At 34.2% G+C, this 5,951-nt stretch overlaps 1 protein-coding gene across 6 annotated transcripts in view; it reads right to left on the reverse strand.

Moving 5' to 3' along the window:
• Positions 1–2,633, reverse strand: part of LOC106877896 (prolactin-releasing peptide receptor-like) — a 381,315-nt gene extending 378,682 nt beyond the window's left edge. For all 6 annotated transcript variants that reach the window (XM_052967841.1, XM_052967842.1, XM_052967839.1 and 3 more), the window contains exons 1-2: positions 2,487–2,633; positions 938–1,520 (exon numbers count right to left, since the gene is read on the reverse strand). The gene's annotated coding sequence lies outside the window, so the exon portion shown is untranslated. The remainder of the gene's footprint in view (positions 1–937; positions 1,521–2,486) is intronic.
• Positions 2,634–5,951: the final 3,318 nt, after the last annotated feature.

Consider the following 5,951-nt stretch of genomic DNA (forward strand, 5'->3'; position numbering starts at 1 on the left):
TCCTAAGGTATTTTTCGATGTTTTTGTTGTTGTTGTTGTTATTATTATTACTATTATTATTATTATTATTATTATTATTATTATTATTTTTATTATTATTATTATTATTATTCAGGTCACTGCCAGGAATCGAACTCGGAATCTTGGGGTTAGTAGCCCGCGGAGTTAACCACTACGCCATATATCCCTACGTATATGTGGAGCTTAAGTGATAATTTTAATTTACTCCAAAATACACACGATGAACGAAGATACGTAGATAATTGATGCTACATAATTAATATGTAATAACGTCAAATCCTTCTTTCTCTTATGCAACAAAAATCAAGTGTCTAATTGGAATTTTCTTCTTTCTTATTACCAATGTTGAGAACCCCTAGCTTCTTCCAGCAGGTTGTTCTACAAATGGTCCAGTGTAGCACATTGCTCTCAAAATATTTTTCCTTTCTCCTACTTTATGCGTGCACTACAGCCGTCTTGTATTTCATCGATTTTATATAGGATTATAGTTCTGTAGATCTTAAATTCTTAGATCTGAAATTTCACATAATATCCCTTATAGGTTTTGTGAATACACCTGGTCAAATTGATATTTTAGTATCGTGCTGTCCCTTTTGAGGTTAAAATGTTATTGTTTACAGCTATTTCATTTAGCTGCAAGTTTTGCTTATTTTACAACGTTAGATTTAATGGTTTATGTACTTTAAGAGATTTAGATAAAACCGAATGTTTAAGAAGATTGTTTCGCAATCAAACGTTACACTTTTGACTTCAGTGTATGAAATTTTATTCATGTCTCAATTAGCACAACATTAAATTGGCTATGCACTTTTGAATGAAATTGTAAGATAGAATCTCGGCGGGAAGAGATAGCACAGCTAGAATCTGTAATGGAAAACAGGAAATTTTTCTTACACTTTAATATAAAGATACTCACCGAAAAAGAAGTTAACCAAATACCAGTCTCTAGAAAGCTCAGTCGGTAGCAACACTCGTACTTCGAGTAGGTAATTCGACAGCGGAAATTCAATTGTAAATAACTGCGAAACCAACGTTTGTCTATACTTTCTAGGTATTAATCAAGGTTATAAAGTTAGAATACTTATAAATAAACGTTGAATGTTTTTCCATCTGAATTGTTATAATAACGTAAAATTACTCATTTCACGTGGGGCGTTGTGAGGAATCGATTGCTTGTTTCTAAATTTTCATTTTGATATTCAAGTAACTTTGAACAATTACGATGTTCTGAATACTTTTGTGCACCTTAATATTTCTGGGGTAATTTATTTTCCCGTCTCACCTTTTGTACTGACAGCTCGAATATCATATTTGTTTTCTTTATTTATATTTGACGGATATTCGTCCTCATCTTGTTTGATATTAACACAAGTTTCGGCTGATATACTCTCCAGTCTTCAACAAGTGTCTTGGGAAATTTCGAACCTGGGCATATGGCGTAGTGGTTAAGAGCGCGGGCTACTAACCGCAAGATTCCGAGTTTGGTTCCAGGCAGTGACCTGAATAATAATAATAATAATAATAATAATAATAATAATAATAATAATAATAATAATAATAATGATAATAATAATAATAATAAGGAATATAAGAGACGCCAAGACAATATAGCCATGCTTTCCTGTCGACACTCTGCAACAAGTATGGACTTAACATAGCAAAAAAACTGGTACGACCACAAGCCGGAAGGCATCGTCGAAAATAGAATTGCAATGATCCTATGGGATTTTAGGATTCAGTGCGACCATGAGATAGAGAATAGGAAGCCAGCCATAGTCTTAATTGAGACATTTTGCCAGCTCACCGTCTAAAATTAACTTTACATATTATTCTATATTTTAAAATTTGGGTTGAGCGTTAGTTTCTATGTATTGAAACAAACTTCAACGTTATTACTTAAAAGAATATATCGCTAAAAGACACTAAAATCACATTTCGTATTTTCATACTTCTAGTTCAGAATCACTTATTCTTATAACTACAATAGCAATCATTGCCTTTGGTGCTCTGATCGACGCTAAATAAATTGCTATGGGCTAGAATCATATGTAGTTGTGCGAGTTCTGCGACGTATTAAAAAAACAACACTAATATTGATGTTTTAATATAAAAGGAGATTATTAAATATTCCACGAAGTTTAATTACCAGCGTATGACATATTCGTAAATATTTCATAATGTTAATATCATAGTAATTTAGATGCTATATTTTCTCAAATATGTTCCATAAAATTGATGTTGAATCTTGTTAGGTTGTCGAATTGATGTCGGCATTATGATAAACATCAAATTTGGAATATCTAATGTCAGTCATAACATTGAAAAATAATGTAATTGTAGCGGGAATAAAATTTGCTTTTTCTAAATCCAAAAGTTAAAATCCCTTCGTAATAGTGTTAACAATGGCGACATTGACATTAGATTACTTAGAAAAAAACAGCAAGTTGACAGATTTGTTAACACACCGAGCATAATGCTTAGCCGTAATTCGTCCCCTTTACGGTCTGAATTGGTTTTTCATTTCGTCCGTCTTTACGCTCCAGTTCGACTTTCGTCCTTTCGTCCTTTCGTCGATAAAATAATTATTAATCGACTTAAATTCTCCATCGAATTCAAACATGCCTTTCAACCTGTTTAAAAAAAACAGCAAAGTAACGGTCAAATATTGGCATCGATAAAATCAATTTACCGCCTCCACCAAAACTTGTCGGCGTTCTGCCAAAATTTTGAACAACCGATAAAATTATTAATGTCTTTGGCATGATAAATATTGACATGTCACAATTTCAGATTATTAAGTGATTTTATGGAAATTTTTCTGTATTATTAGCGTACAAGTGGCTGAGCACTCCACAAACACACGTACCCATAACGTAGTTCTAAGAGAGAGTCAGCTGACACAGAATATGGAGAGGCTAGTCCTTTGAAATACAGATATTACTCATTTTCGTCAGGTCTGTAGACTGGGCTACTGGGAAATGAAATGTTTTACTGAAGGAGACAACGTGCTGTAGGCTGCTGCACTAATATATATATATATATATATATATATATATATATATATATATATATATGTCAATTCAAATAACAAAGATATAAAATAATTAATCGTGAGGACATGCACAAACAATATATTAATTTCACGCTCGGTGGAAGGAGTTGCTAACGTTTCGAGCATAGCTCTTCGTCGGATAGAAGAAAGTCTACAGAGAAAGAAGGAAGAATGAGGGGAAATATCCAACAATCCACGTGCGGTTAGATTACGTATATGTGTGTATACGGAGAGGGAGAGCGCGATCGAGAGAGAGAAGGTGTGTTAAAGAGAGTGAGAAAGAGCGAGAGAGAATGTGTACATGTGTGTGTGTGTGTGCATGAGAGAGAAGGAAACAACAACACATCCATGAAATTTGAATAAGCTATATATTGAGGTATCTAATCAATATATTTTTGTATGAACACATACGTTACTCACACACGCAGTCTACACATATAGACAGACACACACACATACACGCGCACACACACACAAACACACATATACACACACATATATATGTGATGGACAGAGACACACATACAGACATGTAAAACTGTTACTGCGGTAGAACTGAACAGGCAGAACTGAAAGCAATGGATGCAATTTATAAGGCAGAAGTAACTATTGACACGTGTTGTTCATTTATATTTAGTTATGCATTATAAAATGCAGTATAAGATGGACACAAACGAAAATAATAGAAGGAAGGGAGGGTGAAAATGAAGGAACATGATAATAGAATGAAAGCGTGGCCATTGAAACGAGAAGAAGCAGTCATGTTGAGAACTTTTAAGAGGCGCAATTGCTTTAAATATAAGAATAAAATATACCATGATAAACAACTTTTTCTTTTTAAACTGAGAAAAAATATAGAATAAATAATCATTTTCATTTTAAGCACAAGACCTTGAAACTTTTTTGGGGAAGGGGGCTAGTCAATTACAACGACTCCAGTGCGTAACTGGTATTTAACTAACTCATCGACACCGAAAGGATGAAAGGCAGAGTCAGCCTCAGCGGAATCTGAACTCAAAACATAGCGGCTGGTGAAATAAATACACCATTAATAATTACTGCCGCCTTAAATATACCATTAATAATTACTTCGAATTTTGGCTCAAAGACAAATAATATGCTTTCTACTTTAGGAACAAGGCCTGAAAGTTTGGGGAATGGGGATTGTCGATTACATTGACCTCAGTGCTCAACTGGTATTTAATTCATTGACCCCGAAACGATAAACGACAAAGTTGACCTCGGCGGAATTTGAACTCAGAATATAATATTATTAATAATATCAACATAGAAACGTCTGCGTGTTTCACTGAGATGATCGCTTTGCACCTATGTGGATTTAGATACAGTCTACGCACGTGACATCTGGCGCATTTGGCTTTGAATATAACCCCAGGATAATCAATGCATTATAGACTGAAACTGCGTGGAAGCCGTTTGTATATATGGATTCTATGTATGTGTGTATCAGGCGGGTACCATCAGTAATTAATGAGGGTAGGCAGTTGGTGAACTTTATGTAGTAAAACACACAAAAAGTGAGCGAAACAGGGACGCGCGATTGAATTGGCGGCAGGTTTACTTCTGCCTTTAATACACGTAAAGAAAATTGTGTTGTAGGAGTGTACGCAGCATGCGCACTACAGCAGTTCTATTCGTAGCTTAATACTGAGATTGAAAAGCAGGGCGAATTATGCGTACCTAATCTACAAAAATATATATTTTGCGTTTTATACATAGTAATCAGAGAAATCTTCAAAAATTTTATTCAATTAGATACATATTTTGCTATAAAAGGAAAATGTTGCTATCGATCTATTTTATTCAAGGTAGGCACTGCCTACCTTGCCTACCTAGGCGGCACATGTGTTTGTGTGTGTGTCTTTCTGTTTGTCGGCACCCACTACTTGTTAACCAGCGTTGAATTGTTTATGTTCCTGTAACCTAGCAGTTCGGCCAAATTGGTTGATAGAATAAGTATCAGACGTAAAACTAAACGCAAATCTCTATTTATTTGAGTAAAGACATCCAGGTGAAGACAAACCATGGCCATTGTCCAAATGACTGCAGGAAATATAAGAGATAAAAGATGAAATTCGTTATTGTCTGCGACAGTCAAATTTTATAGAAATCTAATTAAACCAAGTTTTCCAGAAAAGACTTGTGACCGACATTAATGAGAGCGGTTTGTTAAAAAATCAGAAGAAATAGAAATATGTTGCAATCGTTGAACTGCAGACACGCTGGGAAAATGTTTTTAATGCTTCAAATGTATTGGCTGGCTGTCAAATCTGGGTACTCGCAGGCCAAGCGAGCATTTTACCACTAAACTATTAATGTACACACCTTTGAAAATTCTCAGTTATTAAAAGATTTATGAAATAGATTTAAAATGGTCGATTTACTATTAAAAAGGAATCAAAAGATATGGAAGTGATGTTTGCAAAGATATTTGTAAAATGGTTTTACTTATATGAAATAGAATATGTTGCATGACAATAATACATTATTTATATTATTTATAATTGACGGATATTTGTCCTCATTCTGTTCGTTGTTAACACAACGTTTCGGCTGATATACCCTCTAGCCTTCATCAGGTGTCTTGGGGAAATTTTGAACCTGGGTTCTCATTCCTAAGGTATTTTTCGTTGTTGTTATTATTATTATTATTATCTTTATTATTAACCAATACGCCACATAGCCATAGGCATATGGCGTAGTCGTTGAGAGCGCGGGCTACTAAACCCAAGATTCCGAGTTCAATTCCAGGCAGTGACTTGAATAATAATAATAATAATAATAATAATAATAATAATAATAATAATAATAATAGTAACACCAACATCGAAAAATACCTTACGAATGAGAACCCAGG

This window comes from Octopus bimaculoides, chromosome 5 (assembly GCF_001194135.2).
Source record: "Octopus bimaculoides isolate UCB-OBI-ISO-001 chromosome 5, ASM119413v2, whole genome shotgun sequence".
NCBI lineage: Eukaryota > Metazoa > Mollusca > Cephalopoda > Octopoda > Octopodidae > Octopus > Octopus bimaculoides.